The sequence below is a fragment of the Hemitrygon akajei genome, unplaced genomic scaffold (genome assembly GCF_048418815.1).
Source record: "Hemitrygon akajei unplaced genomic scaffold, sHemAka1.3 Scf000168, whole genome shotgun sequence".
Taxonomy (NCBI): domain Eukaryota; kingdom Metazoa; phylum Chordata; class Chondrichthyes; order Myliobatiformes; family Dasyatidae; genus Hemitrygon; species Hemitrygon akajei.
In genome coordinates, this window is record NW_027332054.1 from 70,194 (window position 1) to 83,182 (window position 12,989).

General features: G+C 45.8%; 2 protein-coding genes across 2 annotated transcripts in view; one reads left to right on the forward strand and one right to left on the reverse strand.

Annotated features, from left to right (window-relative positions):
* Nucleotides 1-1,440, reverse strand: part of LOC140724168 (NACHT, LRR and PYD domains-containing protein 3-like) — a 56,927-nt gene extending 55,487 nt beyond the window's left edge. The window contains exon 1 of the mRNA XM_073038653.1: nt 1,325-1,440. The gene's annotated coding sequence lies outside the window, so the exon portion shown is untranslated. The remainder of the gene's footprint in view (nt 1-1,324) is intronic.
* Nucleotides 1-12,989, forward strand: part of LOC140724163 (NACHT, LRR and PYD domains-containing protein 3-like) — a 47,740-nt gene that overhangs the window by 3,541 nt on the left and 31,210 nt on the right. The gene's annotated exons all lie outside the window — the stretch shown is intronic.

The following is a 12,989-nucleotide window of genomic DNA, read 5'->3' on the forward strand; positions in this document are numbered from 1 at the left end:
GTAGTAGTCCGGTAATACAATGATACTGAAATAGTAATACACATTACTAGATAACAAATTCCAATATAACAAAGCCAGAACAAACAATAAGAGCTTTGATTTTTGTCCTTTTCAGCTTTACACACTTTATCAATGCACCGCAGAAAGTATCCTATCCCGATACTTCACATCTTCATACGGCTACTGCTCTTCCTGTAACTGAATGTAATATCGGAGAAACGTGGACACAGCTGAGTACATCATAGAAACCAACCTCCCCTCCATGGACTCTGTCTGCACTTCCCACTGACTCAGTAAAGCAGCCTACATAATGAAAGATCCCCACAACCCTGAACATTCCCATTCCCACTTCTCACCCTCCCATCGGGTCGAAGTTAGAATAGAACAGAAACATGCCAGCGGGCTCAAGGACGGTGTCCATTCTGCTGTTAGAAGCGAACAGCGTGATGAGTGGACTCCTGACCTCACAGTCTAAATCGATGTGACCTTGCACCACATATCGACCTGCACTGCACTTTCTCTGTAACCAGAATGATTTGTTTTACCTCAATGTACTGCTGCAATGTATTGATCTGTGTGGAGAATACCGGAGACACGATTTTCACTTTACCTCTGTACAAAATAAAGATTCCCCATTTCAATCGTGTGGGAATATTAGACAGCCTGGGTTGCTCCTTTGGAAATCCTGGGGGGAGTGTACACATTTCCGAGAAACCCAGATAAATGAACAAGACTTAATTCTCGCGTTAATGGGGCCAGATATCGGGAAACACTGTCAGCATTTCGGCAAGTCGAAGCAATGGACAGAAGATGTAAATAAACTTCCCAATCCCCCGAGAGGACGTGAGAGATCTGGATCTCACTGTCCTGTCTGAACGGGGAAAGATGAAACTTCTCATACACGTGGAGCAGTGTCCCGAGGGTGCGATTGCTTAATTTATCCCTCTGTCTGCAAGAACACAACAGGCCGAAGGGCCGCTTCCAGTGTGCTGGAAATATGCAAAACAATTATCGACCCCAGGCGTCGATCCAGGTAGAGTTTGGATCCGATACCGGGCCGGGTGATGGAGGTAAAGTTCACCAGGTACATCTTAATGGGTGGGTTCAGTCTCGGCATCACCACCTCATCCCGCTCCTGGGACCAGAACACCAGGGGCTGAGCGGCGGCTCATCTCAGGCGGTTCGGTGTGAAGGTCCCATAACCCGGACCGACCACGACAGGTTGTGTTCAGGAAGTCGGACGAGGCCGCCAGTTCAGGGAAGTTAACGGGACTCTCTGCCCAACATGAGGTTCCCCGCCCCCGGGATCGACTTCAGTACTCACCGATGGGAAATTGTCGGTTGCGTTCAACCCCAGTGACCGGCCTCAATACTGACCGATCAGAACTTCATCAATTTGTCCGGAGAGCAGCGAGATCCGTCCACCGGCTCCCCACAGACGATCAGCTTCAACAGAGAACGGAAAGAAAACCCCCGCCCATCCGGAGACTGTGAGACCGGGGGCGGGGCCTCGGAAGCGAAAACCTGAGATACTGCAGATCTGCGTTTGAAATGGGAGCGAGAAACCAGTGACTCTGCTCCTCGCCCCTCACACGCTGCCCGACCTACCTGCCGCATTCCCCACATTATTCTATATTTACACCAGTTCCATTTTTAATGTTTCCCTCTGTATCTTCCCCGTCCCTATGGCTCCATCTCCCGGTTCTCAGAGTTAAGGGTTCGATTCCCATCCCGGTCCGACATACAATTCCCACCCGAAAAGGAATTGTGCAGGATTCATTGAAATCACTTCTATGTTTATAAACACTTTTTTTCTATTGACATTCCTCCGGAGCCTCACTGGACAGGAACACTGAAACACCAAGTGAGAAACAGCAGGAGGCCATTCAGCCCCTCTAACCATCAGCAAGATGACGGCTGCTCTCCCATCTCAGCCACATGTTTCTGTCCAATCCGCATTCCCTCGATCCCTTCTGTCTCCACACATCTGCCGGCCTTTGTGTTTGTTTTATGCGAAGACGATCACTAAGGTGTTGTTCCGCCACCCTGAGGGCGGTCTCATCTTAGCACAGGAGGAGGCCGTTGATCGAAACGTCGGAATGGGAATCAGAATTAAAACGTCCCCCTTCTGGCAGATGATACAGAGATGCTGGACAAAACGGTCTCCCAATTGATGGTGGGTCTCACCAATGTAAAGGAGGCCGCATCGGAAGCATGGGACACAATAGATGACCCCAGCAATAGATTCGCAGATGAAGCGTTGCCTCATCGGGAAGGACTGTTTTGTGTCTCTGAATGGAGGTGAGGGAGGAGAGGTACCCCAGGTGCAGCACTTAGGCTTATGCAGGGATAAGTATCCGGAAGATTAGTGAGGAGAGATGAATGAATAAGGGAATTGTGGAGGGAGTGATCCCTGTTGAACCCTGTTTGTGACATCCTAAACAGATTTGCATGAATGCAATCCCTACATTCATTGGTTATCTCTTTCCTGCGATAGAAACGTTATATATTCCATACAATGAATGCTCAAGGTATCCGGGCCTCCACACCGGCTCCTGAGGTCACTGAGGGGCGGTGACCAGAGAGCGATAAATATGTTCAGCACTCTGTAGGTTTGGTGGGCTGTTACCCTGGTGATGGAGGAAGTGGCTCAGCAGAACTAACTGAAAATAGGAAATAAGGAATTCAACTTCACATGCTCTGTTTCATGAATTTATGAACATTTGGAGAGGCATAAAATTGCTACGAATAGTCAGCTTGGCTTTGTCAAAGGCAGCTCGTGACTTACCGGCCTGATTGAATTTTCTGAGGATGTGACTAAACACATTTATGGAGGTAGAGCAGTAGATGTAGATGTAGTGGATTTCAGCAAGGCACTTGATGAGGTACCCATGCAAGGCTTATTCAGAAAGTAAGGACGCATGGGATCCAAGCGGAAATTGCTTTGTGGATTCAGAAATGTCTTGCTCACAGAACGCAAAATTGTTTGTAGATGGGTCATATTCTGCCTGGACGTCGCTGACTAGTGCTGTTCCTCAGGGATCTGTTCTGGCACCACTTCTCTTCGTCAGTTTTATAAAGGACCTGGATGAGGAAGTGCCGGGATAGGTTAGTACATTTGCTGGTGACACAAAGGTTAGGGGTATTGTTGATAGTGTGGAGGGTTGTCGAGGTTATAGCAAGACCCCGATTGGAAGCGAAACTGGGCTGAGAAGTGGAAGATGGAGTTCGACCCAGATAAGTGTGAGGTGGTTCACTTCAGAATATGATGGCAGAATATAGTATGAATGGTAAGACTCTTGGCAGTGTGGAGGATCAGAGGGATCTTGGGGTCTGAGACCACAGGACGCTCAAAAATGCTGCGCAGCCTGACTGTGTGGCTCAGAAGGCATACGGTGTACTGGCCTTCATCAACCTTGTGATTGAGTTCAAGTGCCAAGAGGTAATGTTACTGTTATATAAGACCCTGGTTAGACCCCACTTGGAGTACGGTGCTTGGAGTGCAGTTCTGGTCGCCTCACTACAGGAAGGATGTGGAAGCCATAGAAAGGGTGCAGAGGAGATTTACAAGGATTTTTCTGGATTGAGGAGCATGCCTTATGAGAATAGGTTGAGTGAACTTGGCCTTTTCTTCTTGGACAGATGGAGGATGAGAGGTGACCTAATAGAGGTGTATAAGCTGATCAGGGGCATAGATCGTATGGATAGTCAGAGGCTTTTTCTCAGGGCTGAAATGGCTAACATGAGAGCGCACAGTTTTAAGATGCTTGGGAGAAGGTACAGAGGTGATGTCAGGGGTAAGTTCTTTTACGCAGAGAGTGGTGAGTGCGTGGAATGGGCTGCCGGCGACGGTGGTGGAGGCGGATACAACAGGGCCTTTTGAAAGACTTTTGGATAGGTACATGGAGATAAAAAGAAGAGGCCTGATGGTTAACCCTAGGAAATCTCTAACGTATGATCATGTTTGGGAGAGCACTGTTGGACGAAGGGCCAGTGTATTATGCTGTAGGTTCTCTATGTTTCTCTACTTCTTTGTTCTCAGTCAATGCTCACAGCATCCTCTCCTCCCACTATCATACTGTTGCATTTGCTCCTGAGGCCACTGTCTCTACCCTGAGAGGCGGTGAACACAGAGCGATAAAAAGATGTGCAATTTTTCTTGCAGCTCTAGTGGGCCGTTACCCTGGAAACAGAGGAAGTGGCTCACCAAAAATAACCGAAAAGGGAAATAACAAACTCAACATCGTATGCTGTGAGTTTAATTATGATAAAGTTTAACACTGCAGCCACTTTGAATCGAAGAATCTAAAATTGTAAAGTCTGCTTTTAACGTGCTGTTTTCAATAATACTCTAATAGTTCTGGTTAACAAAAAATGACAATAGTTAGCAATCAATAATATATTAACATCTGCCGGAAATACACCCAGTGACAGCCCCAATCACCATCTGTTGCAACAAACTCCACAGATCGACCACTCTTTGGCTGGAGATGTTTCTCTCAGTTTTAAAGGGAAGCTTGATTATTCCGAGGCTGTCCTCTCAGACCCCAGACTCTCCGTCTGATGGAAACATCCTCCACGTGTCCACTGTCTGCAAGCTGTTCAGTATTCTGTGGGTTTAAATAAGATCCCGTCCACCTCTATACTTCTGAACTCAATAGGTTACAAGCACAGAGTCATCAAATGCTTGTCATACAAGCGGTGGTTGATAAGTTCGTGGCCCAAGGTCGAAGGAGTCAAGTTTAGAAAACCCAGCACATTTATTTTTCAACATAGTCCCCGCCTACATTTACACGCTTAGTTCAGCGGTCGTGGAACAAACGGATCCCTTCTTTGCAGAATTCGACATCTTGGACCTCCAGAGTTCGTCGACAGTAAGAGTGATTGATAAGTTCATGGCCTAAGATAGAGGGAGACGAGTTATACAGTTCTCGTTACATGCACATTCAGATCAACTCTTTGAGTGATTATCCATAAAGTTTGAAGTTAATAACTCATCTCCCACCTCAGGCCACAGACTTATCAATCACCCCTCGTACAGAAACCCTCTCATTCCTGAGATTACTCTTGTGAACCACGTGCGCTGTTCAGTATTCAGTTGTACTGAACACATGTGCTTCATTTCCAACGATTGACAGACAGGAGACAATGAGGGGTGATTTCCAAACACAGTTTGAAAACCAAACTCACGGGTCTATTTCTACTGTTGCAAACACGGTACAGCCCAGTTACTCACAGCCTCTCATTGTGAGGGATGGGATGGTAACTCATCCTCTCCTCGGTATGGCAGTCATTTCTTCCAAAGAAACTCCCGAAACAAACATCTGAGCCCAGAACAGAAATACTGGCTCAACACCTCATAAACCTGGACAGCTTGAACCCCGGGTCCATTGTACTTGGATCTAAAACTGTGATATCCCAGGACCCAACCTCACAGTGTTACACTGCTGAATCTGCCACTCAGCGACCCCCGAATCCTCACACATCGTCCCCACATCTCACAGCGAGTGGTCTAATCAGAAATTTCCCCAGAGCCAATGCCCAGCACCCCAAGGCTTTTGATTCACTGTGAAAGGAGGAACATCCAGACCCCATCTGTGGAAGTACTGACCTGTGCTAAATCCCCGATACCGACAGCTCCATAGGACCAGTATTTCCCAGGATTCCAGCTCAATCAGCAACTCGCCCAGGAGTCCTTGTCGCCAGTAATGTGCTGTCGTGTCTCGGTCATTCAGGGTTCAAAGACTAACACTCCGATATCAACCTGTGGCAGAACGGGAACCTGACTGGGTCAGAGAGCGTGCTGGAAAACCTGTGTGCGGGGCTTAACACCTCATAAGCCGGAGCAGCTCGAGCCCCGGGTCCATTTTACCTGGATCAAAATCTGTGATAGGGTCACACGTGCCACTGACCGAACCCAGAATTCTCACACTTCGTCCCCACATCAGGGATTTCCCCACAACCAATGTCCAGCAACCCGAGACTTGTGATTCATTGTGGAAGGAGGAACATTCATCCCCATCTACAGAAGTACTGACCTGGTCAAATCTCAAAAGCTGACAATTCCATATTCCCGGAGTCTGCATCCCAGGATCACAGCCCAAGAACCAATTTTCCCAGGACTCCCTTGCTGCCGGTAACGTGCTGCAGTGTGTAGACCATTCAGATTTCAAAGGCTCACACTCCTGCATCAACCTATGGCAGAATGGGAAACTGATAATCCTCTGACTGGGCCAGATATTGGGTTGGAAAACCTGGGCGCGGGTCACCAGCAGGCAGGGATACGTTTCACATCGTCTCCAACAGCTAAGCTGAAAGCATTTTATCATTATCTTATTGTTAAATGAGATCTTGCCCAGCACAATTGGACATCACATTTCCTGCAGGCTAACAGGAATAAAACACGCTTAATATAAAATTGAAAGTAAAGTGCTGGAAACTCGGTACATCAGATTGGATGTGTGTAAAGAGAAACTGTTGAAAACCCAGCATCAGACCCGATCTGCTGAACGGTTCCAGCATTTTCTCTTTTTTACTTTAAATGATGCACAACTATTGACTGATTACAAGACGTTTGTAACGGCCTGAACAAAGTTGCACAAATGAATGTCCCACATTCATTAGTTTTCTTTTCATTCCAACACAGGGTTAGTACAGTCGACACAGTCAAAGCTCACAACATCTTCCCCACCTCACTATCAATCTGTTACATCGGCTCCCGAGGCCACTGACTCTCCCGGAGGGATATTGACCAGAGCGATAAAGATGTACGCCAATCCCTGCAGGTCATAAGGGCTGTTACCCTGGCAACGGACAATGTGACTCTTCAAAAATGACTGACAAAGATTTTCCTCATGACAAATGTTGAATGTTGAAAATAATATTGTAATGGCTGTCTTTTCTCCCGCTCATGCTACATTCAATAAATCCTCTGGTAGTTCAGATAACAAAAAAGCGATTTCAGAAATAACCCAGTGAGGCAAAATACTTCACAATGAAAACAATGTAGGAGAAAGATTGTTGATATATCATCATTGGTGAGATACAGACAGGACAGAGATTGGACTAGATGGTTGATCTTTATCATTGAGGTGGCGGGATACACTGTGGACTAAGATTGAACTAGATGGTTGATATAAATCTTTCAGGTGGTGAGATGCAGGCTGGGCAGAAGTTGACCCAGATGGGCAGGAAATTGCATTGAATTGAATTGACTTTGTACATGAGGAATAAAAATATTTACGTTTCGTCTCCGTCTAAATGTGTAATGCGCAATTTATAGTAATTTATAATAAATTGTTTATACTATTTACTATAACTAATTTATACTATTTACAACAGGACAGTCAATATAAAATAGAAATATAATTGTATCAGCTTGAATTAATCGTTCTGATGGCCTGGTGGAAGAAGCTATCCCGGAGCCTGTTGGTTCTGACTTTTATGCTGTGATACCATTTCCCAGATGGCAGCAGCTGGAACAGTTTGTGGTTGGTGTGACTCGGCCCTTTTTACACATCAGTCTCCGCAAAAGTCCAAATAGTGGGAGCTTTATATGTACTGATACGCTGGGCTGTCCGCACCACTTTCTGCAGAGTACTGGGGTAGAGGGAATTACAGTTCTCATACCAGTGATGCAGCCAGTCAGGATGCTGTCAATTGTGCAACTGTAGAAGTTTCTGAGAATTTGAGGTGCCCTACCAATTTCTTCAGCCATCTGAGGTGAAAGAGGTGCTGCTGTGCTCTTTTCACAACACAGCCGGTACGTACAGACAATGTGAGATCATCGGTGATATTTATGCCGTGGAACTTAAAGCTGTTCAACCTCTCAACCCCAGATCCATTGATGTCAATAGGGGTTAGCCTGTCTCCATTCCTTCTGTAGTACAGAACCACTTCCCTTGTTTTTGTGACAATGAGGGGGAGGTTGTTTTCTTGACACTTCTTTCAATTCTTGTTGGGGGATTTTCGCCCATTCTTCCATGCAAAAAGCTTCTATTTCTGTGAGATTCTTGAGCCGTCTGGCATGTACTGTTCTATTGAGCTCTCTACACAGATTTCCGATGATCGGGGGATTTTGAGGGTCATGGCAAAACCTTCAGCTTATGCCTCTTGACGTAGACTATTGTGGATTTTGAGGTGTGCTTAGGATCATTATCCTGTTGTAGAAGCCATCCTCTTTTCATCTTCAGCTTTTTTACAGACAGTGTGATGTTTGGCAATAATATAACTGTAGCTCATTTCGTGATAATTATAAACAAATCCCCGATTTTAATTGCCTGGAATTATTAGACACGACTGAGCCTCTGCTTTGGAACTTCAGATGGAAATTTGACTGACTGGGTTGTTGATTTGGAAATTCTGAAGGAAAACTGAACTGAACTGTACAAGAGAAGCTCAGATAAATGGACAAATCTAAATTCTTACATAAGTAAGTAATCTACCTATGCAATATTGGCTGCACTTTGGCAGTGGAATGAAACATACTGCCATATTGCAGAAAAAAAACCATATTGTCCATCCACAACGAGAGGACGTGACAGATCTGGATCTCACTGCCTGTCTGGAAGGCCGAAAGGTGAAGCTACACGTTCACGTGGAGCAGTGGCTTGCAGGTCTGCAGAAAATTGAGAACAGCCGTTATTTCATATCTACAGCAGCTACAGATTTAGTTTTTCTCTCGCAGGGAAATGGAAATGAACCAACAACCGGGATATTCACTTTCTGATTTGTTCCGCTTTGACGGGTGTTCGGGGCGCGACCGGGAGTATCGGACTCTTGGTTGTTCCGCCTCGAATATTGGGTGGTGCAACCTGTGATTGATATCGCTGCGCACCAATGGTATTAATGCAGCTCATAAGTCCTCTATTGACTGTTGGGGTTCACGTGAATAGTAGCTCAGCCGTTAAACCGACCAAACGAGCACAGTAGTGCGTGGGTGACGTAAGGCACCGCGTACGTGAGGGCAGATCCGCATGTGGGGAACCCATTTGTGACGTCAGGCGCGTGGGGGCGCCAGTGTTACGTCACATGTGGGGTGCGCTCGCATTTAAAAACAACTCTATTGATGTTTCTTAAGATTTCAGTGGGACAACAGCATTAAGCCTGGGTTTCATCACTGAATCCACTGGCAAGTGTGTTTACAGACATTTTTCAACTCTACTGCTCCCAGTGTAGAGTGGCATCCTGCTTCAAAACATTCTCCAAGGTAACATGTCTGAACGACTGGCGTCCTGTCGCACTCACCTCAATGATAAGCAAATGCTTTGAGAGGTTGGTCATTACTACATCCGCAGCATGCTACCACCCACACAAGACTCCTCAACCATTTCCCTACCGACACAACCGACTGTTCTTGCACTGCAGCATTTAACACCATAATTCCCTCCAGGCTCGACAGGAAGCTCAGAGACCTCGGCCTTGACCCTGCCTTGCGTAGCTGGATCCTGGACTTACTGTCAGATCGCCGGCAGGTGGTAACAGTGGGCTCCCCTCAACACCGGTGCTCCTCAGGGCTGTGTTCTAATCCTCCTCCATTACCCCCTGTATACCCATGACTGTGTTGCCACCCACAGTTCTAATCTGCTAATTAAATTTGCTGACGACACTACATTGATTGGCCTAATCTCAAACAATAACGAAGTGGCCTACAGGGAAGAAGTTATCACCCTGAAACAGTGGTGCAAGAAAACAAGCTCTCCCTCAGTGTCACAAAAACAAAGGAGCTGGTTGTGGATTACAGGAGAAATGGATACAGGCTAACTCCTATTGATATCATTGGATCTGGGGTTGAGAGGGTAAGAGCCTCATGTACCTCGGTATAAACATCACTGAGGATCTCAAATGGTCTGTACATACTGGCTGTGTGGTGACAAAAGCACAACAGTGGCTCTTCCAGTTCAGACCATTGAAAAGTTTGAAATGGGGACCTATATTCTAAGGATTTTCTACAGGGCTACAACTGAGAGCATCCTGACTGGCTGCCTCACTGCCTGGTATGGGAACTGTACCTCCCTCAATTCGCAGGAGTCTGCAGACAGTGGTGCGGACAGCCAAGTGAATCTGTAGTTGTGAACTTCCCACTGTTTAGGACATTTACAAAAACAGGTGTGTTAAAAAGGGCCCCAAGGATCATTGGGGACCCGGTTCACCATGACCACAAACCTTTCCATCTGCTACCATCTTGAAATGGTACTGCAGCATAAAATCCGGGACCAAAATGCTCCGGAACAGCTTCTTCCACGAGGCCATCAGACTGCTTAATTTATGCTGACTCAAATGTATTTTTATGTTGTGTTGTATATACCATTTATTATAAATTACTTTAAATTGCAGATTGCTCATTTCGACGGAAACGTAACGTAAAGATTTTTAGTCCTCATATCCATGTAAGTAATATGTAAGTAATAAAGCCAATTCATTTCAATTCTCCCGGATACGCTGAAAATCATCTAGGTGCTGCTCCAGATCCCTCACACAGTCTTCAAGGAGCTGCAGCTGGATCCCAGGACTCCAACAACCGGCATGAAGAACACACAATCAGCATTTCCTACACAAGGTACAGTGAGAGAGAAAACGTACCAGAGCCAATGACTTGTTTGAGCTGAAGGCTCTTTAGAGCCATTAATACCCCTCATAATTTTGTTTACCTCTATCAATCTCCCCTCATTCTTCTATGTTCTGAAGAATATAGTCCTCACTTGTTCATCCAGCCCCTGCAACATCCTTGTCCATTTTCCCTATCCTCTTTAAACCTTATTTGCATCTATCTTGAAGGTAGATGAAAAAAAAAACTGCAGATAATATTATTACCAAGGCCTTACCAATGTCTTACAACTTCAGCATAACATCCGTCTACTGTACTTAGTAAATTGATTTATGAAGGCCAATATGACTAAAGCTTTCTGTACGACCCTATCTGCTTCTGCCGCCACTTTCCATGAATTAACCATATAAAACCATATAACAATTACAGCACGGAAATATGCCATCTCAGCACTTCTAGTCCGTGCCGAACGCTTACTCTCACCTAGTCTCACTGGTCCGCACTCAGCCCATAACCACCACAACCCCCCCCCCCCCCATTCATTTCCTGTCCATATACCTGTCCAATTTTACTTTAAATGACAATACCGAACCTGCCTGTACCACGTCTACTGGAAGCTCATTCCACACTGGTACCACTCTCTGAGTAAAGAAATCCCTCTCGTGTTACCCTTAAACTTTTGCCCCCTAACTGTCAAATCATGTCCTCTTGTTTGAATCTCGCCTACTCTAAATGGAAAAAGCCTATCAACGTCAACTCGATCTATCACCTCATAATTTTAAATACCTCTATCAAGTCCCCCCTCAACCTTCTACGCTCCAAAGAATAAAGACCTAACTTGTTCAACATTTCCCTGTAACTTAGGTGCTGAAACCCAAGTAACATTCTAGTAAATCTGTAAAGTAGTAATTATGGAGCATTGCTGCTCCCATATCCCATTATAGTGCTATATTCCTCAGTGCCCTGCCATTCACTGTGGAAGAACTACAATGCGCATTTTCTGCATTAAATTCCATTGGCCATTTTGTTAGCTTTTTTTTTTTTGCAGCAGAAGCAGATCCGTTTGCAAGCCATGATAGCCTTCTTCACTGTCCACTGCACCACAAACTCGGTTACATTCACGGATTTGCTGATCCAGTTAACCACATTATCATCCAAACCACCGAGATACATGGAAAACAACAAAAGACCCAGCATCGATCTCTGTGGCCCACTACTAGTTACAGGCCAACACGTACAAACAAGCAGGATGAACTCAGCAGGTCGGGCAGCGTCCGTTGTAATGTACAGTCAACGTTTTGGGCCGAGACCCTTCGTCGGGATTGAAGAAGGAGGGGGCAGGGGCCCCATAAAGAAGGTGGGGACAGGGTGGAAAACCAATCAGAGGAAAGATCAAGGGGTGTGGGAGGGGAAGCAGGAGGGGATAGGCAGGAGAGGTGAAGCAGGAATGTAAGGGGAAAGCACTATGGGTAGTAGCAGAAGGCAGAATCATGAGAGAGGTGATAGGCAGCTAGAAGAGGAGACAGAGTGAAAGTGGGATGGTGGAAGGGAGAGGGAGGGAATTACCGGAAGTTGGAGAATTCGATGTTCATACCAATGGGAGAGGTTCCTCCCTCCTCCGATCACCTCTCTCCCCCAACTTTCTTTATGGGGCCCCTGCCCCCTCCTTCTTCAGTCCCGACGAAGGGTCTTGGCCCAAAACGTTGACTGCTCATTTCAACGGATGCTGCCCGACCTGTTGAGTTCATCCAGCTTGTTTGTACGTGTTGATTTGACCACAGCAACTGAAGTATACTTTCTGTTTACTAGTTACAGACCTCCAGTTAGTGAGGCAACCCTCTACTACCACTCTCTGGCTTCTCCACAAAGCCAATGTCTAATCCAATTTAATACCTCATCCTGAATGCGAGTTATTCACCCTACTTGATCAGTCTCCCATGCGCGACCTTTCCAAATCCCTTAGTAAAACCCATGTAAACAATATACATTGCCTTGCCTTCATCGACTTTCCTGTTGTTTTGGATAGCAGTAACAGGATCAGTCCGAGTCAGCATGGATGTACGAAGGGGAAATCATGCTTGACTAATCTTCTGTAATTTTCTGAGGATGTAACTATGAAAATGAACAAGCGAGAGCCAGTGGATGTACTGTACCTGGACATTCAGAAAACCATTGATAAGGTCAAACATTTGAGATTAGTGGGCAAAATTAGAGCACATGGTATTTGGGGTAGGGTACTAACATGGATAGAAAATTGGTTGGCAGACAGGAAACAAAGAGTAGGGATTAAAGAGTCCTTTTCAGATTGGCAGGCAGTGACTAGTGGGGTACCGCAAGGCTCGGTGCTGGGACTGCAGCTATTTACAATATACATTAATGATTTAGATGAAGGGATTAAAAGTAACATTAGCAAATTTGCAGATGACACAAAATTGGGTTACAA